Source organism: Podarcis melisellensis, assembly GCF_964234715.1.
Source record: "Podarcis melisellensis genome assembly, chromosome: 1".
NCBI classification, from domain to species: domain Eukaryota; kingdom Metazoa; phylum Chordata; class Lepidosauria; order Squamata; family Lacertidae; genus Podarcis; species Podarcis melisellensis.
The window spans coordinates 104,199,297-104,226,526 of record NC_138528.1 but is presented as its reverse complement, the minus strand read 5'-3'; the positions used below and the strand labels follow the sequence as shown (position 1 = coordinate 104,226,526).

The following is a 27,230-nucleotide window of genomic DNA, read 5'->3' as shown; positions in this document are numbered from 1 at the left end:
TCATCACTGCAAGATTATCTCACCAGGAAGCTAGCCTGGCTTATATTTTAACACTTGCTGAATCCAGGGCTTCAGTGTCTAGCATCCAGTTTAACACCCCAAGCCTTGATTAAGTTCTAACACTAACTGGATCCAGTAAATATAGGTATCTGACACCCCCAATTGCATAACAATACGTTATGCAATGCTTGCTCCCACTGAACTCAGAGGGACTTACTTCCAAGTAAACAAACATAGGATCGGGCTGCATATGCATTTAAAACCATACATGGAAAAGGTGTCCATAATTTTTCAAAGGGTCTAATTCTTCCATATTTAGGGCAGGGAAAATATTTTAATAATCCTTATCTGCTTATTTTCCCTATGGAATGTAGTTATGATTGACTAGGTGGGGGAAAAAGACTTTGTTGAACATTGCACTAAAGTTGGCCTCTATACTCCATAAAAGCTCATTATGCAAAGATTATGAACATATAACAATGTGTTTTAAGTGGGTGGCAATGATCCATAAAATTGGTATGGCTAATTAACAGATCAAATCTTTATGAGGACTGGATCACTTTCCATACCCGTTGGTAGTTTAATTCCGGAAGTATTTTACTATCCACACATGTTTAGCAGAATTAAAATAACAGTATAAATGTTCAGTGGGATTAAAACAACACTGAAATGAAACCAAACAAAACGGGTTGGTTTTGCTAATAGATGAGCAGAGAATCCCAGTGTTGATATAACATTACACAAAATCTAGAGCAAACACAGCCTGAATCCCAGTCTCATTTCACATGTAATTAACCTTTCTCAATCAAGCTAAGCATCCCTCACACCATCACCACCACAACCTCCTCCTCCTCCTCTTCCATAGCTCAGTACCTGCTTCCCTACTTTTATGGAGATAAAAGACAAGCCTCCATTCACAAGAGTAGTTCCGTATCCAATGCTTATCATCTGTGTCTGGGTTACTACTACTTTCTCTGATGTTATTTAATTACGTCGTGTCCCATTGTATCTCAATAATTATATTCACTAATTCATCATTCACATATACTTCCTCTTCTCTTGATCACAGGCTTTGGGCTTTAAATGTTTTGCCATTGCACACATCCATCCATATACATTAGATACTGTTAACCAAAAAAGTGTGCCCACCTAAGCGTCAGCTTTAGAAATGTTCCTAAAGTAGCTGCCATGTATTGTTAGGGTTATCCAGATGATCAGGTGAAACAATTCCTCTACTATGACTCCCCCCCCCCCGCTTTCCTGGAAAGGCCTGCAAGGCTAAATGCAAAGACTCCAGTGGAATAACCATCAGAGAGGGTAGAATAATGGGATCACTGTCCTGTATTGCCCCTACTCCTTTTTCTTAAAAAGGCCAGATAAAGCACAGTATCCTACTTGGCTTGCATAGGGAAGGCTGGCATGGGAGTTGAGCTTGACCCATAGCAAGTCTGCTTAGAGAAACCCTGCATTGGTTTCACTTCAGCACCTGCCCAACTCAAGGAAAAAGCTGAAGACTGACAGCAAGTGAGGGTAGGTGGTCATCGTGTTGTTGTAGGCACTATTCAATTGAGTTGCATCCAACAATGTTATACCCACTGTCCTAGGTTAGTCATGGTCCTAAATTCTACGTTAGGCATGCCTATTCTTTTCAACAAATCTAGACTGAGTAGGACTAACGTTGGATCCGGTCCATAGATGCCTAAGAAATCCATGCAACTACATTCAAGGCAACATTCCAAACTGCAACACTATGGGGTGTTGTGTGCCAAGAAGATGTTGTGTTCATAATCAGAACTGATGCCTTAATGGAAGACCTCTGGATCCCATGTAACGGGTGAGTTGATCAGCCCTTCTAAAAAATCTGCCCTTAAACAGATGCTATGAAAGAAGGAGGCAGCTGGGAGAATTCCCAAAAGCCACTTCACCAAAGATCCTTCCTAGCCCTAATATTTATTTATTTAATTTGTATACCATCCTTCAGCTAAAGATCTCGTGGCAGTTCACAACTTGATCGATGATAGATCTGTTCATTTGTTTATGTCCCCCCCTTTCCTCCAAGGCTCTCAAAGTGGGGTACAAACTTCTCCTCCCCCTCATTTTATCCTCACAGGGCAGGGCAGGCTGAGAATGAGTGACTGGTCCAAGGTAATCCAGTGAGCTTTGTGGCTGAATGGGGATTTGAACCCTGGTCTCGCAGGTCTCAGTCCAGCATTCTAGCCACTATACCACACTGGCTCTTTCCCTTTCCTCTCTTGCCAAATTGTTTGCCGGGAGTAGAGCAGAGCAGGCCTTGCCTGGTGATGGAGTAGAAAGAGTTGGGTGTGGCTGGGCAAGGGGAGCTGACTAAGATTCTGGATGCAAAGGCTAAGAGATGTAGCCAACTGCAACATCACGAGCATTGTCTTCTCCAAGCTTTTAGACAAGCTTTTCAAGATGTTGATCGCTTGCAATGAGTTGGGGCATTTTTATCAAAGGGTTGGTGTAACACTAATAATTTTCCCCAAAGTAAGACCGACAGAGTTCAGCAGGTCTTAAAAGGTAAAGGGTAAAGGGACCCCTGACCATTAGGTCCAGTCGTGACCGACTCTGGGGTTGCGGTGCTCATCTCGCTTTATTGGCCAAGGGAGCCGGCGTACAGCTTCCGGGTCATGTGGCTAGCATGACTAAGCAGCTTCTGGTGAACCAGAGCAGCGCATAGAAACGCTGTTTACCTTCCTGCCGGAGCGGTACCTATTTATTTACTTGCACTTTGAGGTGCTTTCAAACTGCTAGGTTGGCAGGAGCAGGGACCGAGCAACGGGAGCTCACCCCGACACAGGGATTTGAACCGCTGACCTTCTGATCTGCAAGTCCTAGGCTCTGTGGTTTAACCCACAGTATTACCCGTGTCCCGAGCAGGTCTTACTCCTAGGTAAATGTGAATAGGATTGCAGCCTTAATATCTATCTATCTACATCTACATCTACATCTATATATAGATATGTATATATTTATATATAAAACTAAGCAAAGCAGCAGACGTCTTTCCCCAAAGCTCTTCCCAAGAGCTTTTGAATAGTGAAAAGACTCCTATAAAGCCCTTTTCTACTCTAGAAAATGTTCAGGATAAGCATTTCTAATTTTGCCAAGAAAAAAGAGAATGTCCCTGTCATCGCATGCATGACCCGGGGACTGACACAAACAAGAGCTGAGCTTTCTGGAACATGAAAAAGATGAGATACTAACTAGGATAAAGAGGGACTGGAATTGAAGAACATGACAATTCCTGGCAATATATATGGAGGTTGCCAAAGGAAACTAAACTCACTAACAGAAGTGGAGTTTTCCTCCTACTGCATTGTCCGTGTGTTTAAGTAATAACTACATTCCTTTTCTAACTATTTTGATAGATTTATCTTGCTATGCCTTGGTAAACCTGGCAGTACAAACGGACTAGATATAGGCACCTTATTTCAGCAAGTAACACTTGTCTTTGCATTTAATTCTCTTGGCAAGGTCTTTGGTTTCTCGGGTTTGCAAAGTCTGTGCAAGTTCTTGCCAAATTCATATGAAAGATAGACTCTCGTTTGCATATATTTTGGATGAGGCACCTTGTTCTTAAAAAAAGAAAGAAAATGTTGTGCTTTCTCCTGCTTACAGCTCCACACAGAAAGCAGACACACAATGGAAAACAACAACAAGACCATCTCCTTCCCACATCAGAAGTGTACAATTTACCCATTTCTCTTAAACGTGTGATGAACACAGAATGCTGTCTTGCTGCTGAAACTTTGCTCTCAGGAGTGTTGTACCATGACTAAACTGATGATAAAGAATGCTTTCAGTCTGGAATAAGTGTTAGTCACTTATTAATTGATTTTATATCTACTGCTTTTGTGTTTTTACTGTCGCTGAGATAATTACTTTTATTTCAGTTGTTTCTGATCTGTTTTATATTTGTTTTATGGTTCTCTTTTGTAAGCTATCAGGTTACATACGCTTCAGGTTACAGACTCCGCTAACCCAGAAATAGTGCTTCAGGTTAAGAACTTTGCTTCAGGATAAGAACAGAAATCGTGCTCTGGCGGCGCAGCGGCAGCAGGAGGCCCCATTAGCTAAAGTGGTGCTTCAGGTTAAGAACAGTTTCAGGTTAAGAACGGACCTCCGGAACAAATTAGGTAATTAACCCAAGGTACCACTGTACACATTTTCAAATAAAATAAAAAATTCTTTTTTTAAAAAAGAGGCTGATCTGTTTTTAACTGTGGTTTGGTGATGCCTATATGAATGGCTTCTGCAATAAGGGGGCAACGGAGGATATTGATTTGCATTAAATTTGCACATCCTAATTTATATATACAGATTCAAAGGCAAAATTAATTATCATAATGTAACTAAGAGTTAGGGACTTCCCTTGTATACAGAGAAAGGCTCTGACGGATTGAGCGGATGAGACCAATAGTAGGTCCAACAGTCAAGAAGACAGTTTCTGACCAAGTTGTAGAGGGAAGTGAGGGGTGGATGGGACTCATCAACCTGGGGAGGTAGCCCATCTAAGAGAAGGAAGACTCTGACCCTAAGTCTCCACTGCCTGGCAGTACATCTTTGAGAGAGAGAAAAGGCTAAGGAGCAAACCCTACATAAATCCAGAGTGGAGTCCTAAGATGCTTGGATGGTGCCCTGTACGCCTGCAACCAAGCTGGTGCCAAATGTATTGCTCTGCTTTCCTTTGAACCATATCAATGATGCCAAGAGGTCATCTGGGCAGCTAGGACCTCCATACACACACCCCAGGCTTGTGACCCGGAGAGGTTACTTTGGTGCTGCTAAGGTAGTGGTTTGCCTTCAACCTCTAGAGACAGATGGATGCCAACAATAGTTTACCACTCAGTAACAATTATGAAATGGACACTGGAACATCTTTAAGGAATATTAAAGACCTCCAAACACACTGCCCAGACCTGTGCCCCAGCAAGGTCACTTTGGTGCTGCTAACACAGCAGTTTGACTTCACCCCTGGAGGTGCAATCCATTGTCTCTTGAGAGAGATGGATGCCAACCATTAAGAATACAAGTATCTCACCATAGTGGGGAAAGCTATGAGAGGGTGACCTTTGTGCCTGCCCAGGTGCTGCTACCATAGGGTTGCCATGTGTCCTCTTTTTCCAGGACACACCCTCTTTTTCAAGGGTAGAGTCATGATAGCGATCCATAGTTAAAAGTAGAAGTTGGCAAATGTGTCCTCTTTTTTGCTCTTCAAAATATGACAACCCTAGAACTGTTGATGGTCAACTTCAAAGCCCCTCCTGCTCTCTCTTCTTGGACCAGATAATAATAATAATAAATTTTATTTATATCCCGCCCTCCCCAGCCAGATCCGGGCTCAGGGCGGCTAACAAAAATAAAACAGTACAAAATAAGGGACTCTTTCAAACAGAGGACTGTCCTTTATTAAGCAGGAGCCATTGCCACCCTTAGCTTGCGACTGAAGCTATGACACAAGGTTTATGGTTACTCCAGTTTATATATACCCACGGCTCATATCTATGAGGTTTCTTCTGTCAGCTATTTTAGCTAATTCATACTGGGAATGATTCAGCCAAAGGTAACTGTTTTTAAGTTTGTTCAGTGGAAGAAAATGAAACAGATGCTTAACTCTCCCACTGAAATCAAGAGGAATTAAGAGCGGATGATAGGCTAGGCCTGTGTCCATTGCTACTTATGTTGTTGTGGTAACTAAACATTTGAATTGATTTTTTCAGTTGAAATTTAAGTTACTGATTAGTGGGATCAAATCAAGTTAAATTCAATAACTCCGACTTTACTGTGGAAACCAGCCAACATCAAGAGCGTATACCCTGTGAGGGCGGAGGGACAACAACTCGGCTAGCTCAAATTGTCGGCTGCAAATGTAGTGTTGTTTTTTTAAAAGCCCATTTTTAAAATGTATCATTCTTAATCACAGAACCAAAGAAACCACAAGTGCCAAATTCAGCAGCACTCTTTCGTCCTGAATTAGATAACATTACTAGGAGCAGGCACCATTCTTGTGGGAATGAATGCATGAAAATAGAGTTTTGCATAACAATGTCAAAATCATAACTCTGAAAAGAGCTCGCTTAGTTAGAATAAAACTCAAGTGGAATATTGATACAGTTATCTTTGAAGACTTCATAGATGCTTTGTTACGATGAATTGTATAATAATATCTCTGACAAGGCTGGGGGGGCGGGGGAGACGGGAGTTCCATGAAGTATCCAGGCCCCCAGACCAGATCCCACACCTGCTTTTCCGGGGCTCATGTTTGTTTTAGGTAAAGGTCACCCACAGCTGGCCCTTTGAGACTTTCGGTATTGGAAAAGCATAAAGGAGCACTTGCATGAAGGACCTTAGGTAAGGTCACTTTTGAAAATATGAGGTTATGAATGGCTTTCCCCATATAACATAAAAAACCAAGCCACAGCTACATATTACAGGTGCCCTGGAGCTTAACACCATGTACATCAGCCTCATACTTCCTCTACCACCCCCCTTATATTTAGAAATGCAAAATTGACTCATAGCATAATGGTTGCATTGCCTATATCCTCAGCATGACCACCACAGCAGCAGCCAAAGCAGTGTAGTGGAGCTCAAGAATTTCCACAAAATGTTTCAACATCCCTGCATTTTGCAAAGCCAAATTCACAGGAGAGGAGGAGTGTGGGGCGCCGTTCTGTCAACCATAATGCTTAGTTCCAGAGTGCAGCTTAAAAGGGAACAACATTGCATATTTTTTTCCACAGCAATTGCACTTTAATTGAAAAAAGAGTAAGATCCATCACCCCAGTGTTTAAGCAACTTGGTCCCATATTGTCTTTGTATATTCTTGAAAACCCTGCCTACTTTTTATTTGCCCGAATCCTCCTCCAATACATATTTCTAAATGGCTCTGTTTATTGATGTGGTTTTTATTCTTGTCTCTCTGCCACTAGGCTCTACTATTTGTGGTGCTGTTTATCAAGAAACACCATGCGAAAGTTAATAATAACATAATTTAGAGCAATAATTACATTTTTATTCAATAGCTTTGGGAAAACACTGAGTTGAATAATGAGATAAAAATGAGTGTCTTGGTTCTAACAGGACATTAATCAACATATTAACTGTGTAGGCAAACTGATTTGAGGCTGTTATGGCTTAATTTGTCTCAAAATCATTATTTTTAATGTATTGCATAATGTACTTTAAAATATGTGTTGAAGTGATTCTATGTATGCATTAGTTTTCCGCAGAATGGATTTTACTCTTTATTCTGCCTTGAATGATAGCTTTTTATGGTATACAGTATAAAATCGATATTCTTGAAGCTCTGGCATTTCAGAGTCAGGTTAAAAATAAAACAAAATTAATCCTAAAACATATTTCCCTAAACCTTGATTCAACTACAGAGGCTGCAGGGGTTTCACGGCTGCTGTTCACATTTGGCATCAAGGAGCTGACTTGGTTTCTCTTCATACGAAAACCACATCATGTCGTTTGAACGCTCTTTAAGTTCTCTTGAAATGGTGCTGCCGTTTTAAGCAATGCGCCTTAAATGTTTACAAAAGCCTCCCAAGAGAGGGGCAGCAAGATCTGCTGTATTGTTAATTGCCAATTTATTTAACAGAAGGCCAAAACAGAGGTGTGCCACTGCAACACACCCCCAACCACTTGACAGTGCCGCATGAAGGAAACAGCTGTCCAGGGGCTCTGAAAATGTATTCTAAAACTGGCAACAATATAGGGAAAGAAATAAATGTGCCAGTCCATCATGTAGGCATTTGGGAACACAGCAGTGCATTTCCCAACTGCTACCCAAAGTGCACCATCTGAGACTTGGCTTCCCCCACATAGTTGTGTCCATGAGGCAATAATCTCCAACATATCCCTAATGAAAATAGGGACATCCTATTCTTCTTCTTCTTCTTCTTCTACTACTACTACTACTACTATTATTATTATTATTATTATTATTATTATTATTATTATTATTATTACAGTGGTACCTCGGGATAAGTACTTAATTCGTTCCGGAGGTCCGTTCTTAACCTGAAACTGTTCTTAACCTGAAGCACCTTTAGCTAATGGGGCCTCCTCCTGCCGTCGCACTGCCGGAGCACAATTTCTGTTCTCATCCTGAAGCAAAGTTCTTAACCTGAAGCACTATTTCTGGGTTAGTGGAGTGTGTAACCTGAAGTGTGTGTAACCTGAAGCGTATGTAACTCGAGGTACCACTGTATTATTATTATTATTATTATTATTACTACTACTACTACCCCGTCCATCTGACTGGGTTGCCCCAGCCACTCTGGGCGGCTTCCAACATATATAAAAACATAATAAACATTAAAAAAACATCCCCGTACAGGGCTGCCTTCAGATGTCTTCTAAAGCTTGTATAGTCCAATATTTCTCAGATGAAAATAGGGATGTCCTAAGGAAAAGCAGTACATCCTGGGATCAAATCAGAAACCGGGAGACCTTCTATAAATCTGGGAGTGTCCCTGGAGAATAGGGACACTTGGAGGGTCTGTGAGGCCATGCCACATGGGTGAGCTAGCCTAGTATGTGTTCTGTGCTACAGTGTTGGAAATCTCAGAACCAGAAGCACACATGTAGCCCATATATGGCCGATGGGAAGAAGACACACTGCAACATTGTTTTGCTATCAACAAGATGCCTTGTCTTTTTTTAAAAAATAAATTTTATTAGTATTTTCCACACAACAACAACAACATGAAAAATATCGAAAAATAACAATACACAACACACAAAAGCCAACATTTGAAAAACTAAAAAAGCAACAACAACAAAAACCAAATGCATATCTTACAAGTTAATAATATAAACACTAAAAAACCCCCAAAACATTGACTTCCACCAATCCCACAGCACCTCCTTTATCTCTCATTGTATTTCCTGTTTTCCTTATCCTCTCTAGCCTAACACCTAGATATAAATCCCTCTTTCTTATCCTTTCACTTCACAAGGTTATTCAAGACTCAGCCAGATTTCTGTCTTCAAACGTTGACTTTTGAGGTATTCATTTAGGCACTCCCATTCTTTTTTTACTTCACTTTTTGGTTTTTGTCTTATTATGTCTGTCAATTTGGCTAATTCTAAGTATGCCTTGTCTTAATGTGAGGTAGGGCTGGTTGGCCAATCATGCCATTGGAGCATGACTGACCGTTCAGCCTAACTCTAGACTACATAGGTGGATAGGACATTGCAGCCTCTGTAAAGAGCTGCCATAGCTTCTTCAGACCAATGGTCTATCTAGCTCAGTATTACTTACCCAGACTTGCAGCAGCACTAGGTAGCTTTCTGCAGGCCTGCTATCTAAGATGAACGCAGGGACCTTCTACTAATGATGACTGCACTCTAACACCACTGACTCCTGACACTCTTCCTGGGATTCCATAGCGTTTTTCATCTTCTTGACTACAAAATTGCTTTGTGCTCTTCTCTCTCCCCTCTGCCCCCCTCTTTTCCTTCTCTTGGCTGTGGATTTGGATGAATGATGTGGTGGCACAATAGCCAAATTGGTAAGCGCTCAGCAATTTGATACTTAGCAATGCTAATGTCAGATGCCAGACAAACTGGATGTCAAACAAAGACCAGCGCGGCTTAAGCATTCCAGGTGATGTGCAGAGCTGGCTTCGGCGAAGCATTTCAGAAGACAATAGTCTAATGTATGCTGGAAAGCTGGTCGGGCCACTTCATGTACAACATGAAGAAGCAACGAGACGTCGTAAGTGATGGTTTTCGATGGCAGAGAAACAAAGGGAAGGACAGGATTGCTTTGGTCAATTGCTAAGCCCCCCCCCTTCCCTGTCCTCCTATATAATTTGAGGAGTGATATTCTATTGGGATATTCCTGTTTTTGTTTCCTATACATCATGGATATATGCATATGCAATCCATGTAAATAATATACAAAGGGGTTGGGGAAAGGCGCAATCACTCAGCAGTGCTCATCAGAGATGAGATAGAAAACGGTGCAAGACCTCTCAGATCAGGAAATCTCAGGCAGGCATTTCTGTTTGTTGTTACAGTGTTAGCAGGCTCAGTGGTTTCAGCATAACCCAACACATTCAGATGGAGTTTTGCTTTGCTTATAATACTGGTAGTGAGAGATAAACGAATGCATTGGAAGCTCATGGGAACAAAAACCAAGGCAATCAATAGTGAAGGTGTAGTCCACGTCTCTTTTAAAAGACGAAGTTAATTCCATTGTACTCAGTGGCCTGGTTTGGACACAGTGCTAAACTATGGTTTAATATTCAGGGCATGAACCTTAGGCTCATATGCTCCACCCTGCCTCTCCTGCTCTGGCATGGCTGCAAGACGGATTTGACTTCTCATTAACCACAGGCAGAAATTGGCCGATCTTTCAATTTCTGTTTTTCTCTGTTTCTCATTTTCTCAATCTTAAGTTCTCTACATTTTCACAGAAGTTTGCATCTTTTTTGAAAAGTTCTCATGAAAATTTGGCAGGATTTTGCATGCATTTTGGGGGTATGCAATTTAGCCCACGATACACTATAAACCACTGAGCCTCTTGGGCTTGCCTATCGGAAGATCAGCAGTTCAAATCCCCATGACGGGGTGAGCTCCCGTTGCTCTGCCCCATCTTCTGCCAACCTAGCAGTTCGAAAGCACGCTAGTGCAAGTAGATAAATAGGTACTGCTGTGGTGGGAAGGTAAATGGTGTTTCTGTGCACTCTGGCTTCCATCACGGTATCTCATTGTGCCAGAAGCAGTTTAGTCCTGCTGGCCACATGACCTGGAAAGCTGTCTGTGGACAAATGCCGGCTCCCTTGGCCTAAAAGCGAAATGAGCGCCGCAACCCCATAGTTGCCTTTGACTGGACTTACCTGTCCAGGGGTCCTTGTGGCGATCACACACAGGGCCCCCAGACGTTTGATGGTCTATTGACCCTGTGCCGCCTCTGTGATTGCTTTTTCCGCTGCCACCACCCCATATCTCGCGGGGACAAATGGAGTCCAGTCAGTTGTTAACATAAGCAATAATCAAGTTTATTTTTAAATGCAGGAACAAGCTTATGGTTTCAGTTAGTTTTTCTTGACAGTTTCTTAATCTTAGTTCCTAACAACTTCAAACTGATTATTCCAACTATCTATCTGACTCCCTTGGACACCTAACAATTCCTCTCACTCTCTCACAATACAGCTCTACCAACCCACTACCTAAACCTCCCTCTTCCTTCTTCAACTCCCAAACCTCAACTTCATCTCAACTCAACTGACTCTCAAAACCTCCCACTCTAACTTTTATTCCCCCCTTGCATTCTCACTGGCCAATCACATCACACCTCTTTTAACCCTTTCCTTATGACCCATCCTAGGAGGCAAACGCCACAGTACTTTTTAATAATATTTTTTATTAATTTTCACAATAAACAAAGTCATCACATTAAAGGGGAAAAACATAAAAACCATAAACACATTTAATATTGAACCCACATTATGGGACCCCTTTAACTACCTTTACCTTTTACACATTTTTGCAAAACAGTTTTCCCCAATATAATGTATTTTTTTATTGTTATTTTCATTTTTAATCACACTATACTGTTGAATAAGTATTTCTGCATATATTACTTAGCTGAAGACCTACATTGTAAAATTTGGAGAAGTGCCAGTTTCTGAAGATGACTGTGTTTCAGTTTTCGCATCACTTTAGAAAGTGCAAGTTAGGTTTGCCTTCAAATGCAAACTGAATCAAATTTCTCTCTCATCCCTAACCACCGTTTATAATTACGTCTGAGTCCTATACAGTGGTTAATCTTAACTATGGTTTAAGGAAATAAACCAGGGATATTAGCCAGAGGTTGGCTTGTTTCAATAAACCATAGTTAAGATTAACAACAGCATGTTCTTGATAAACCACAAGTTTGGACATATTGATAAACCATAGTTAACTGAAAATGGAAATAAAAGATTCCAGTCTCTTCCTTATGGTGGAGGAAGATGGGAGTAGATGATGAGCCCAATAGGAAATAATACTTTTATGAATAAATCTTAAACCCTACCTTTATAGGATCTTGGTTGCCAATGTTATCAGCTAATCAACTTCTGGTCAGTCATGAACTTTAGGGTCCCAGTTTTGTAAGATATTCTGTAAAATACTGTTATTATATTTTGCCTGTCCTTCCCACTCTGAAAACTAGAAGGGTGTGGGGCTAAAATGACCAGGAGGCTAAATTAGTCACCAGTTTAATCATCATTAATATGAGGTAACCAGATACACATCATTATGCTGTTTTGTACCCCACGATGAGGAAGGGAGACTGACAGACCACTGTGTTCCCATGGATGGCAAGAATACCTAGAAATAACAATCAGATGGAAGTGAGGAGGTTGTTGTGAAACAGGACCCAGATCCTTGCCAAATGCTGTAATCTCGTGGAGAGCCAAAATCTAGTTTTGCATGTGCGAAGCTCCATGAGGCAACCTATTCAGCAAGAAGCTGCTTCCACAAAACAAATAAGTAAAGAGGATAGCTCATGTAATCAATCCTGAACTCATAGAATTGTAGAGTTAGAAGGGTTCACAAGGATCATATCATCTAACCCCCTTCAATGTAGAAATCTCAACCAGATGATACATGAGATACGCTGCTCGGGAAACCAGTGTTGTGCCCTCAACATGTCTTAGTCCCAGGCTGCTTAGCTAGCAAGGAAGAAGCAACTTTTTCAAGTACACATAGCACAAATGGGTACAGATGTCTGTTGTCATGAGCCACTAGTCATTTCATCCGACTATTTGACAATAAGAGTTTGACGGATGCAGTTAAACAGCCTCGGCCCAGTATACCTGAAGGAGCGTCTCCACCCACATTGTCAAGCCCGGACACTGAGGTCCAGCGCCAAAGGCCTTCTGGCAGTTCCCTCACTGCAAGAAGCAAAGTTACAGGGAACCAGGCAGAGGGCCTTCTTGGTGGTGGCACCCACCCTGTGGAACGCCCTCCCATCAGATGTCAAGGAAATTAACAACTATCTGACTTTTAGAAGACATCTGAAGGCAGCCCTGTTTAGGGACGTTTTAAATGTTTGATGTTTTATCGTGTTTTTAGTGGTTTTGGTGGCTCCCCAGTGTGGCTGGGGAGGCCTGGCCAGATGGGTGGAGGTTAAGTAATAAATGATGATGATGATGATGCAGTGATGCAACTGTCCATTCCTAGGTATTTCATTGTTGGCTGTGCAAGCATTATAACCAGACTATTAATTACACAGTATTTCTTTCTTTTTCTTTTCTCATTTTCAGTCCTTCTTCCTCCCAATTATGAAAAATTTAAAATAAAATCTTGAAAAGCCACTGCAAGACTCCACAAAGCGATTAATATTTTCCATCAAGAGCAAATGGTCTCTTTCATTTGTGCTATTTTTTAAAAAGACAGTCTCAACACTACTCACAATATATTTCTATAGAAATATTCAGTCTAGAGCTATTAGGGAATTTTCTTAAGAACACAGAAGATTAGGCACTCAGGAACGAAGGGATAAAAAAATACATGGAAGAGAGAAGATGGATAAAATAGTTTTAACTAATTCTCCCAATCATTTTTATTTTCCAACATCAATCTTGTGGTTAGGTAAAATTCTGAAAATGGAAATCCGATAATTATGGAAAAAGTGAAATAAAAATATAGTATTGTCTTTGGCTTGATAATAATGTGGCTGTTTAACAGTGGCTCACATAAATGAATATAAATCAGACGGAATTCCTCCCTCTTTATCCCTAGTGAGATAAACATGGTTTGTCACATTGAGAGAATATTCTATAGCATAGGAATAATCAGAACACATTGTTGGCTCCAATTTTCCATCATTTTATTTTTTCAATATCAAACAAAGGTAAAGCCAGCTAAACAATTTAGTCATAGGCAGAAGGAGAATTAACTGTACAATGCAAGCTGCTTTGGAGAAGTAAGAGGCAAAAGGGAGTGCTGCTTGCATTAAATCATATTGTTCGCTGCGCTTTACCAATGCTATAGAAATCACTTTGATTTTCATTGTTAGGTGCTTTACATGTTGCTTGTATTAAGCAAATGCGTTGCTTGTCTCCCTGTTCCCCCCACAGCAGATCTGCACGGCCTTTTGAAAGGAAGCTGAACTCTCACGGACAAAGACTGATCCTTCATCCATCTGACATGTCACACCAACAAATGGGGTTTTTTGTGTGCGCTCTGTCAGTGTCTTAATCAGAGTTGTCACACCAGGCCCACACAGTACCTTCCCTGCTCTGAAAGCCCGTCCAGTACTTAATCCTTCAACTTGTATATGTTGTGCAGACAATCAGATGAGGCCTGATAATACGTGTGATTTACATGTTCCCTGTCGTCGCTCAGATTTGTCACACGTCATGGAATCACTCTCTCTCCCCACCCCACATACTGTCATCCTTATTTCAAAACATGTGAGGAAAGCCCTGGGTCCGGTTTAAGGCTTATTTCAACTCCTGGGTTCTTGTGGTTTTAGTTCTTTGCTAGCAAGTAAAACAGCTTAGCCTTTTTCTAAATGATGTGGCTAGCTGTACTTTTGTCTGATGCGGAGAATTACCGTATAGCAGATGGATTTAGCAAAGTGATTATGTTGAACTATCGCCTCAGGATGGTAAATTTGGCAGTGATTAAAAAACAACAACAACACAAACACAGATACAGGGTTGTATCCAACTAAGGGTATACCCATTGAAATTAATGAACTTAAGTTAGTCAATGCAATTGATTTCAATGAACATACTCACCCCAAGCAAGGAGTTTGGTCCAGAGACTGTGATTGTAAGTTACTAACAATGATGTGTTACAGAGAGGACTGTCTATATGAAATTATGGCTACCCAACAAGCATTGCATTTCAGGCTCGAATAGCGTACTCTCAAATGAAAATTCATAGCATAATCTGTGACAATATACAAAGCAATATATTGTCAAAAACCTAGTCAGTTTGCGACATGATCTCCTCATCAGTGGCTACTGAGTACGCTTCTTTAGGATTGGCAAATATGCATAAAAACAAGCCTTTTCCCTTGCAGACACAATGATGCTGAAGCAAGGACAGCACTCTTACCAAGGGCAGCTCACGTTGAGATTGCAAGGCTGGTGGGATGGTTTGCTTGACTACCACTGCTGAGCAATGAGTGAGGAGGGGAGAAAGACTCCATGCCTTTAGTGGCAGTGGGGGGCACTGTGCTGTAGGATGCATAATCAATGCATAATCAAAACTGAGAACGCCAAAAGAAAACACAGATTGGCCTATGCTAACATATATGTCAAGATGCAAATTTAGACGTTATTTTAGGACCCACTAAAAGAATAGCTTGGTGGATTATCTGTCATCTGGGGGATTCAAGAGAGCTGCACTAGCAGGATTGTGGCTTTTGTCGCTACATTGCCTGCAAACCCATTCCCAACTGCATTTTTCTCAATAATATTCTGTTTATACTAGTTATGCAAGGTCCCTTTTTCCATCTGACTTTAATCATGAGCAGAAGAGAGTGAGATCTCTGCAGAGAAAATTCTCCCCTACAGCATGGCTAAGGAGAGGGGGGAGAGATAAACGAAAACTCCCAATTCCAAAGAAAACTACTGCCCAAATAATTTGTGCACTATTATGTGGATGATCCTGAAGGTCAGTAAGCACATTTGCACAGAAGACATATATGGCTATAGGGAACTACCTCTTCTTTAGCATAATAAGAGTTTGCATATTGCTGTCAGGAGGAATTTGCACAAGGACATATTCTCTGGCAGGTAATAGTAAGCAAATTCCTTAGGATCAAAAGGGGAATCAAATGAAAATAATGTTTAAGGGAATAAAGGAGCTTGGGAAGTGGGCTAGCTGTGTGCCAGTGGTAGACTTAGCACAATTGAGTACGAAACCCGTGAAGAAATGGGGCATTTCCACTGACTAATTGGATTCCTTTACCTAGAACTAGGTGAATCATTAGAGTCAAACTTATACATTAGTGCTGCATGGCACTGTGCTGTCGGGTTGGCAGTCAAATTCTGTGCTGGTACACCTGAATACAGACACAAAAGAGCAACTGGCAAACTGCACGTGATGAGGTCTTCCTTGCCCAATAGTTCAGCATCCAAGTCATTTGCTGTTGTTGCTGATGAGGGCAGATGAGCTTCAGAACTGGAGCCACTCCATGGTCTCCTGGGTGGGATGAATGGGTGCGAGGTATAGGAAGGAACAGGGGAAGGTGCCTTATATTGAACCAGACCATTGGTCCATCGAGCTCAATACTGGCTGGAAGCTGTCCAAGAAATCAGACAAGGATGCTTCCCAAGGATGCTAAAGATTGAACATGGGACTTTTTGCATGTAAAGCATGTACTCTACTACTAAGATAAAGGCCTTTCCTGAAAGCTCCCTTTGGATGGGACTTGAACACACAGCCTCTAAGCAAGAGGTCACTGTTTTTGCCACTGGTGGGGGTGGGGAGGAGAGATTCAGTAGCAATGCTCTCTCACCTGTAGACCACGGTCCAATGTCTGTCATGGACACAAGTAGCCTATCCAGTAATAAACATTTGCCTATCTGTTTCTCTAGGACTGCATACACACCATACATTTAAAGCATATGGCTTCCCCCGCAAAAATCCTGGGAACTATGGTATGCTAAGGATGCTAGGAATTGCAGCTCTCTGAGAGGGGTAAACAACAATTCCCAGGATTATTTGACGTAAATCATGTGCTTTAAATGTATGGTGTCCACACAGCCATTCCAACATTCTCTTTTGTCACACTCGAGAGTGCTTCAAAAGACAGAAGTTTTGTTATGACAATTTTGATAGTAGAATTGCCAGGGGAGGGAGGAGCAATCTATTGCCAATATTATTCTCTTTCCCAATAGTGACTGGAAATGCAGAGTGATCAGGGGGAGAAGCTGGGAAATGGAATACCAAGGGGAGGTAGAAGTTGAAGCAAAATGATATTAAGAAATTTAATAACTTAAATTGGGACCATCAAGAACTGGAGATTTCTCCAGCCCACCTTGAAATACCATGGGTGTTTCATTATTTTATGAGTCACAAAATGCCCCTCCCCACAAGTGTAGGCAGAGAAAGCTCATATGTTAATAGACTATTGAGGAGAACAGTCTCTGTACATTCTGCCACAGTGATCTTGCAAGCTTAGGCTCTCGCAATGGTGTTCTCCAAGTATATAGTTCTTTACCTTTTCCCATGATAGCAAAATGGCTGCCGTTCACTTACATGGAAGAAAGCAAAGGAGTGGACTCATGAATGTAGGGTTATGGCTGAACTCCAATGCCTGGATCTAATTTTGCCCTCATCAGCTGTGACTCAAGCTGGAGCCCACTTATTTTATCTAATTCAACATAACTCATGGGGATCACTGGGTTGCATCCAATCAGGATCTCTTTGCCGATGGAAGGCTCTCTGATCCAATGGAGCCATCTGTCAGTAGATCAGGGGCTGAAGGGATCTCCTGCCCCACCCCTCTCAAACCTGCTCCAGATTCTTTGGTGACCTTTCAGAACAGCATGGGAGGTGGAATGGAGGGCTGCAGGGTGGAGGGGGGATCATGGAAGATCACCCTGAACCCTGTCCTGCTGACAGAAGGTTCTACTGAATTCAAGAGCTTTCTGTCACCGTGTGTATACCAGTTGGTTACAATCCACTGAGAATTTAGCTAGTGCATGGCTGCTAATTCTGTCAGTTCATTATCATGACCCTGCCCAGGTTTCATTCCTTGGTCATGCAAAAGCAGAAACTATCTTTTATTTTATATTAGAAATGAGGTGAAATGTCCTACATTTAATAATATCCAAATTATACTTTATGATTACAACGCCAATAAATGGAAACTGTATCCCTGAATTGCCTCTGATCCTTTCCTCTTTTTTTAACCATCTTTTAAGTGTACATATTCAGTTAGCTTAGCCGTTTTAGCAATCCTCCATGTTTTAGCAATTCAGTCTTTCAAGGCCAGGCGTTTATGCTCACTCCATTTACTTGCTATGAATATTTTTTTGCTGCAGTCAATGAGTTCCAAGCTCATTCTTAGCACTCTTCATATATCTAAGCAAGATGACCAACAGATTAAGGAGCAAAGCATGTTTAATCACCAAGCCAACCGTACAGAACATTCCTCCAAAATAATTTAATTTTAAGACAATCCCATCATAGATGAAACAAATCAATCTGCATTAGTCTGGAAACTCTGTCAACATTTATCATTACTGTAGGAAACAGCTCAGGGGAAAAAAATGGATGTGGGGCTGCCTATGAAAATACTTTTGAAACTTCAGTAGGCATAGAATTCAGCAGGTACAGAAGTGCCAGGATTTTGGCTGGCACAGCCTATTTGGATAAAAAATATCACATCAGGGTTTAAAAAAGCTTCGCCGAATGTCAATTCTGTTTAAATTTCTAAAGGGCTTGAGATCTAGGGGTTTGAATAAGCAGCTTCTCATCAGCTGACGGACAGTGACAACTAGAGAGAAGTTTCTCTCATTTTCTCTTAGCCATGGTGCCCATTTATGGAAAGCCCTCTGCCTGATGCATATGCTGTTTTCATTTAGGCATCAGGAGAAACCCCCTTTTATTCTCCCAGGCTTTTAAAGTATTCCAGGCATTTTAAAATCTTGCTGACTAGCTGTTTTTAATGTACTGGGTTTTTTCCATTCTTGTTAATTCTGCTGAGCTCAAAAGGTGTTTTAAAACCAGCTCTAAAAACCCTAAACAGTAAAATTGTTTTTTTTATTTTACAAGCAGATAGCGCCAACCCTTTGCTTAAACATTCCTTGGCGAGCTGTTTCTGAATTATTTCCAGTTGAATTATCTGAAGTCAATAATGATTGAAAAATGTGAGATAACAAACCTTTCCATGTTTTCCTCTTATATATTGATTCAAAAGCATTCAATTTTGTTTCTAATTTCCCAGTATTTGCAGCAGCAATTCTGTTTTCATTTACCTAGGAGTTAAGTCTATGGAGCCCTGTCAGACTTGCTTAACAGGAGACACATGCAGACTTGCCCTGTAAGGTCTTCAGAATACAGCTTCTTAGTTGAAAATATGGAAACAGCTGTGAGGACGAGATCTGGTATCTGTCTGGTGGATATATGATCCACTGGAGTAGGAATCATAGAATTGTAGCGTTGGAAGGGATCACAAGGTTCATCGAGTCCAACCCCCTTGCAACGCAGGAACCTTTTGCCCAACGTGGGGCTTGAACCCAAAACCCTGAGATGAAGAGTCTAGTGCTCTACCAACTGAGCTATCATGAATGTGGGAAGCTGCCTTATACTCAGTCAGTCCACTAGCAGTGACTCTCCAGGCTTTCAGGCAAAATACAATCCCAGCCCTCCCTTGGAGACGCCAGGAATTGAACCTAGAACTCTCTACATGCAGGGCAGTTGTTCTACCCTAAATATTCACATTTTTTAAATACAAAAGCAGGGATTATCTTATTTTAAAAATGGCATTTGGTGGCAGAAATGACCGGCAGAATCCGAGATCAAGGAGAACAGGTGGAAGGGGATTGGAAGAAGTTTAAAGTTTACCTACAAAAATATTGTAAAATTTATGAATGCTAAGGGCATTGTAAATGAAATGAAGGGGTTCTGGTGATTAAGATAAATAAGAGTATAAAGGGAAGGACAAAGGATGAATTTGAATATTAAATGATTTTGCTGAATTAATTTATAAAGTGGAATACAAGAAAGGAAGGCGGGTGGAAGTAAGGAAAATAAGATCTGGAAGGGTATTAATTTGAAAGAGAGTGTTTTTTATGCTAAATTTTCTTTTTTATGTTTTTTCTTTTTTCTATTTTTCTGTGTGTATTTTTGATGTGTGTTGTTTTGTTTGCTTTTGTGATTTTAGTTAATTTTTTATGGGTTGTTAACTTTTGTAAAATCTAATAAAATATGATTTAAAAAAATAAAATAAAAATGGCATTTGGCTGCTTAAAACCAGAAAGGAAAACCTATGGTATTTAGGGCCCCCTTCTACCTAGGACAGCGGTAACCAATGTGGTGGCTTCCAGATGTCGCTGGACTCCAACACCCATCAGCCCAAGCCAGCATGACCAATAGTCAAGGATGATGGGAGTTGTAGTCCAGCAGCATCTGAAACGCAGCTATGAGATCACCTGGATTGTAAACCAGGGCACTGTCTACACACAGTGGTTTTCTGTTCCCTTCTGCCAAGGGGAATATAGCTTTTTTGAACAGGGTATTCTCCATTTTGCTCACAAAACATTTCCCTTTCTTTTGGAAGAGCATCTGCGAGTGCCTGCTCATACCAAGTCCCCTTCATGCGTTCAGCGCCGCTGGGGCATGACCGTGGTGTCCTTGAGGCCCAGAAGTTGTAGCTAATGTGGTAGTCAAAATTGCTTCAGTTCATGTAAGGTGGTTCACCCAGTTTTACCTGATCTTTTCCATTCACCATGGTCCACCGCACCATTATTTATTATGATTTTAATAAAATTTGTATAGTTCTGGATGTGACATAAAAAAAGTGATATGAGTTACTCACTTGAAAAAAAATGATCAGATGTTAAATTACACTTTGTTCTAAAGCAATTTGTGGCATCAACTGTTGATAGTAAGATTACACTGGGACAGATTAGCATGTGCCATGGAAGCGTGATTCCAGGTCTCCTTCACTGTGCCATCCTCCAAATGAAAACTGAGACTTATGGTGCCTTTTCCTCTACCAAGCCATGCCCTATGGTTGGATTCTGCTTCAATTTATCCCGCAGGAACAGGCGGAGCATTTGACATACATTTGTGTTGCTTTCATATAAAACTACGCGGATTTGTAAATGCACAAAAAGATCTTAAAAACACAACACCTCCTTTCCACCTTTTAATTCAAAAGGGAAACTAAAGATGCAAGATTTCTTCCTCTCTCACTCACCTGGAAATCTTCAGCCTGTGTCTTAACGTCAACATCAAGTTGTTGTTGGGGGCAGGGGCTTTTCAGAACGGCCAGCAGGGTTGGGCTGGAGTTGTAGGTAACATTCCAGCTGAAGTGTGGCAGCTGATGGAAAATTTGCAGCAGCTTCAGTAACGAAAATCTTCACTGGAGAACCAGGTTGCTTACAAAAGAGGTTACGAAACAGAAGCCAGAGGCATCATTCCAAGCCTGTTTCCACAGTTTAGAAAAAGAAAACAGGCTGAGGCAGTAGCAATAGATGTCGCTGGATGAAACCCGAAATCTTTTATTAGGTTTCTGTAGTGCAGTACCTTCATTACAATTGACAGGGCAGCTGCTGCATAGCCAGTGTGTCTTGCTTTTGTTTTCGCCAGCTTGGGGAGAAACGGAGAAACAGGCTATGGCTGCAAGACACAGCTCTTGCCTCAAGGCAGATGATTGTATCACCATTTCAACAAGGTGGGAAAGGGGTAGGTCAGAGCCAAACCTACACAACCACTTGCAGATATTATTCTGAAGCAGCATAAATTCAGTCACTGGGTGGCAACGGGATTGTCTGATGTACTGAACCTTAGCCCACATCCCAGTTTGCTGAGGTAAGGAAAACACATTGGAAAATTATACCCCCCCCATAGCTATGGGGAATAGAAAAGGTAAGAGGGCCAGGCCCCTCTGCCTTCCCACACCTGTAAATCAAGCACTGCCCCAAAATATATGACTCAATAGTGTGAGAAATTGAGATCTGGGCCCCAAATAAAAAGCTCATATTACAATTTTCAGTATCTCAATGAAGCCTGGGCACTAGGCCTGGGCGATGAATTGAGGGTATGAGGGGGTGAAACCGAGACCGCTCCTGAGTAGGGGCTACCAGCACCGCTTTCAACATTGGGCCACTGGTAGCAGAGGGACTCAGGAGCAGCGGCGGTTTCATCCGTGATGTACTGCCGGGTGAAGCCACCATCATGCTCATAACACAGAGGGAGAAGCAAGCTGTACCGACAGGCCGATACTATCTGTTTCTCCCTCTGCTTCTTTAAACTGCTCCCTGCCCCCAGATGAGTGAGCCCCTATGCCTCATGCGTGAGCTGGAGAGACGTGGGGCTCACTCAGTTGGGGAGAGGGAGCAGGAGGAACATCAGAGCCCGCTTGGCTGGGGATGAGTGGGAACCTTCCCACCACTCAGCTGAGCAGGGAAAACAAGTTGCGTCGTCCTCAGCCCCTTGAGGTGCTGGGGTGAAAGTGCCTCAGCTCCCATGGTGAGAGCTGTGGCAGTTTCATCCTGCACCTCACAGGCTGGGGCCAATGCTGCTTACAGTTTTAAACATTGTGGTGTATTGTCAGATAGCAGTGATTGGCTGGTGATATATCACAATGTTGAAAACCTAACCTCGCCCAACCCTGCTGGGCACATCACATGGTTTGTGATCACCAGGAGCAAAATGTCTTCTGATTACTCCATACTGTACTGTCCCAAATCCGAACTGAACACTTGTTACTGATTGTTCAAAATGCAGGCTGAAGCTAACCTGAAGTTTCCTGGAAGCATACCCTCCAAAATATCTCTGATGAAAATAGGGACATCCTATAGAATAAGAAGGAGTAGGAGAAGGAGAAGGAGAAGAAGGCTGATCGCTGAAGAACTGATGCTTTTGAATTATGGTGCTGGAGGAGACTCTTGAGAGTCCCATGGACTGCAAGAAGATCAAACCTATCCATTCTGAAGGAATACTTTGGCCACCTCATGAGAAGAGAAGACTTCCTTGAAAAGACCCTGATGTTGGTAAAGATGGAGGGCACAAGGAGAAGGGGACGACAGAGGACGGGATAGTTGGACAGTGTTCTCAAACTGCCACCATGAGTTTGACCAAACTGTGGGAGGCAGTGGAAGACAGGAGTGCCTGGCGTGCTCTGGTCCATAGGGTCATGAAGAGTTGGACACGACTAAACAACAACAATAACAACAGAAATAATATTTTTACTATTTATACTCCACCCATCTGACTGTGTTGCCGCAGCCACTCTGGGAGGATTCCAACATATATAAAAATATAATAAAACATTTAATATTAAAAAAACTTCCCTATACAGAGCTGACTTCAGATGGCTCGGGGGTCGGATAACTCCATACGCTCCAACATTTCTCTGAAAAAAATAAGTACGTTGTAAGGAAAAGTGGGACATTCCAGGATCAAATCAGAATCTGGGATGGCTTCTGTAAATCCTGGACTGTCCCTGGCGAATAGGGACACTTGGAAGGTCTGTGGGAGGCCACTGTAGAGAACCAGTGGCATGCTGAGCTGGCATCTGAAAAATATCTCATATTAGACAAGTTTCAAAAGTTGCAGGACTATGGATGAAACAGAGTGAGATGTGGATTTTTTTTTTTTGCTGCTGCTGCTCTTTCACCATTCTAAGCTTCTACTCAAACTTCTATGGTGGCATTCCTACACAAATGCCCCTGCCCCCAAACAGCCCCAGCTGGCATGGGAAAATTCCAGGAGTGATGGGCGTTGAGGACTGGCAACATCTGGAGGGCCACGGGTTCCCCACCTCCGGAATCATGTGGGCAATAAGGTATCGCCAACGCCTGCCGTAGAATTTTCTTCTTTGTATGATATTTGAAAAAGAAGTCAACTTCTGAGCAGCAGACTAAGACATTCAGTGTGAATCTCTGTAGCAAAGGCAGCGAGAGTGGGCTGCAGTGATTCAGAGCAGTGCATTGCTCCGTCTTTCAGCTGTTTCTGTGCATTCAGAACTTTCTGCTGGCTGTCCTTATTGGTAAGCAGAATATTCTGTGGAGGGTGTTCTTTAAAAATATATATATTAAAAAATCCCCTTTGCAAACCTATTCTTCTCAGCTGCTTCCCGTTGTCGCACCAGCCTGCTTGCGAGGGGAAGAGGCCCCCTGAATTCCTGGAAGGAGTAAACACATGGTGCTCTGATTTGCCAAAAGAGGGCAATGTTGCTGTTCTGAATCCCACTCCAGCCAGAGCCATACCTGTGTGTGTCGGGCTGGTAAGTAATAGCTGCTGTCTCTTTCTTTTGCTATGTACAAGTTTTCACATGTCTCTGTATTCTGTAGTTAATCAGGACTTTGTAACTATCTGTCCTGCCTATTAACTGCACCAACTTCTAAATTGTTTAAAGGTTAACACATTTCACTCCATGCATGAGTGGCACACATAAGCAGGGATTGCTGGCTCGGGAAGATTTTTCTTCCTGAAAGCAGAAGGCAGGCGAGGGAAAGGCTTGCATGTTGAAAATGGTCGCAGGAACCTCAGGCTGCATCCGCTTCCAGCCATGCTCAGTTAGCAAATCATTTCGGAACAGTTAGAAAATAATAACACACCCGCTTTTCTTTTAAACTATGATGTTCCTTGTAAATTTGAAGTGCACGTGGAGGCTAGTCTTTGCAAAGTTTTGCCAAATCATGGCCTGACGCAGGTTTGAGAATTTGCACTGTCTGCAGTGAAAGAAGGCAGGTTGCAAAACCAGCTCGATTATACAGCTCAGACTTTTGTTTTCTGTGCATCAGGATGGATGGGGTTTGGTAGTGTGTCAGAACCCTTTCTCTGTTGCTGTTGCCTGCGGGGCAAAAGATGTTGGGGCGGGAGGAAGGATGCATATTAATAACAGCCAGATGGCGCAAAGAGGAAAATGGCAGAAGTAAAATTAATAACATTATTATTGTGTTATTATTCTTATTTCATAATCCCTCCCCTACTTAATTTACAAAGCATTATTATTTCTCTAAATAATTTGCACTCAGCATGGATTGCTGTATTGCGTTCTTCGTGGGGCTGCCCTTAAGGCTGGTTCAGAAGCTGCAGCTGATGCAGAACGCGATGAGGTTCCTGACTGGAGCAATTTACCTTGTTGACATCCTCATTAAAGGAAGTGCACTGGCTGGCAATTAGCTACTCACCGAAATTTTTATTATTGACTTACAAAGCTGTAAACAACTTAGGACCGGGCTACTTGAGGGAACACCTTCTTCTAACCAGACCAGCCTGTTCACTAAGATATTCAGATGAGACCCTCTTGGTTGTGGCACAGAGTGCAATAATCTGTCTCATAGCAACCAAGAAGGGGGCAGTGGCTTCTTTGTGGTGGCTCCTACCATGTGGAATAGTCTCCCTAATGAGGTGAGGTGAGATCCAACTATAGTAGGTTAAAAGGATTTGTTTGCCCAAGCACTTTCTCAACATTGACAACATGTCAATTGTTTCCATTGACTACTCTGGTTGTTATTATACTGATACAGTGCTTTTTTCTGGGGGGACGCAGGGGTACCCATACCCCTAAACATTTTGTGAATCTAACGGGAGAAGAAACTCAAATTTTTAATTTTTTTAGTTTCTTCCCTAGCACGGTGAATCGTCAGTTCTGTTGCTACCCCCGATGGCAGCTTCTTTTCCTTTCCCAGTGTTTCTTGAGTCTCAGACGGAAGCGAGCGTTTAACGTGTGAAGCAGTGTGGAATGTGAATGTGTGGAGTTTTACAGATGAAAGTTTGGCCTCATTGAGGGGCAGTATTTCAATATGAGTAATGCATGTTCTTTGTACTTTTGTCCATTTACTGTCTTTATTTTTCCAGATTTGAACTATAAAATGGTGATTTTCTTGAGTCAAAATGAAAGTACCCCTAAACATTTTTTTTTAAAAAAAGAAAAAAGCACTGTGCTGATATTTTAATTTTTTTGTGTGTGATTGTTTTATAGTCTTGCAGTAAACTGCCTTGAAACCCTCCAAACAGGAGGCATAGAACTATTTTTAAAGTAAAAATAAAACAACTTTGTCTGAGATGCCAAACTAAGAATTAAACACTGTTGCCCAGTTATTCTTGGGCCTCTTCCCCACTGAAAAATTTCCTGCTCTGTTCCTTTGCAATCCCACCTTATAAGCAAGAGCCTTATCTGATAACAGTACAGGGCAACTCATCAGCTCTTTATGCAGCAGAAACCACTACGTCTGGCTTCACAAGTAACAGGTGGCACTTACGGCATTTCTCTACTGAATAATATTCAACATGTGGCTTGCCGGTTGCAATCTGACCCTAATGGGGCTCCAGGTTTTGTGAGAATTTATGAAATGTATTAATCTAACAGTTAGACTCTCCACTCTTTCCCCTTCCTTCATCAGACCTATAGACTGCCTGTTGCATAAGAAACTGAACAGTGGGGGGTGGAGTGGGGGCGTATCATAACTGTAGCCAAATATTGGTGCTGATCACACTTCTTGTCACCTTCATTTTCAGTGTTAACGAAGCCATCTGTCTCTCCATCACCATCAGCATGACCTGCCAAGAAGAAGGTTAGGAGGTAGATCTTAGAAGTCTTGCTTTGGAGCCATCAGAGTGTGTTGCGAGGGACAGAGCCCCTGTCACTGTATTCCTTAAAAGGAAGCAGAAACCCTGCATAGCCCAAAGACTGTATCATCATCTGTACTACACATGCATCACAATTTATCAAAAGAAAACTGCTGACTTCTATATGACTAGATGGGACTGGGATGGAGGTGGTGATACAACTGCACCATGTTTACCAGAATTGTAATTTTCAATGTTACCCACAGGGCCATAAATATAAGCCCATGTCGTATTGAACGAATATATCTGCTACAGATATGTGCTGAAAACGAGATATACACACTATCACATTTTTAACTTTGACCTCCAAGCCTTCAGGCGATGTTCAGAGTTCACAGAAAATAGTATCGATTTCTATTTTTATTTTTATTTTAAAGAAAAGCCTGGTGGGTTAGGGGGTTACTTAATTTCCCTCCCCCCTCCCACTTCTTGAGAAAGGGTTAAAACAATAACCAGCTATATTGTCTTTTTAAAAAGATGAAAACAGCATATAGAGATAGACGGAAGTAAGTGTGCCACTTGGAACACTGCTAGATACTCTGCTGCATTGTATCCTGATTCGAAATGCATCTCTGCAGTGGATAAAAGACCCATGGATTTAAAAGTAGTGTGTTTTAAGGCCAATATGGCAGTGTTTTTAGCATTCCCTGTTTCAATGTTTAACTAGTCCGAAACGGATTAAATAGAATCTACTGGAATAGAAATACCCTTAAAACTCACAGAGTTATTTTAAGGGGGGGGGGGCTTCCTTTAAAAATGCAAAACTGGGAAAACCTTATTTAACTCTGACTTCATTTGCCATCATCTCGGCTTTTCTCCCCTCCCTCCTTCCCTCCACAAGCCTCGGCTCTCCAACCATCCATCTCATTTCTGCTGCTCCCTTCTCTAACATCTGTCTGTAAATGTATGGGGGGGCACACGACGACTATGTT

General features: G+C 41.8%; 2 long non-coding RNA genes across 3 annotated transcripts in view; both read left to right on the top strand.

Annotated features, from left to right (window-relative positions):
- The window catches only part of LOC309380422, a 45,349-nt gene extending 42,660 nt beyond the window's left edge, over nucleotides 1-2,689 (top strand). For both annotated transcript variants that reach the window (XR_014172919.1, XR_014172920.1), the window contains one exon: nucleotides 1,605-2,689. This is a non-coding gene — a long non-coding RNA (uncharacterized lncRNA). The remainder of the gene's footprint in view (nucleotides 1-1,604) is intronic.
- Nucleotides 2,690-23,621: 20,932 nt separating this feature from the next.
- On the top strand, nucleotides 23,622-26,642 carry LOC309380440. Its single transcript, XR_014172936.1, has 3 exons — nucleotides 23,622-23,710; nucleotides 23,791-23,947; nucleotides 26,188-26,642. It is a non-coding gene; the product is annotated as an uncharacterized lncRNA (long non-coding RNA).
- The last annotated feature ends 588 nt before the right edge of the window (nucleotides 26,643-27,230 follow it).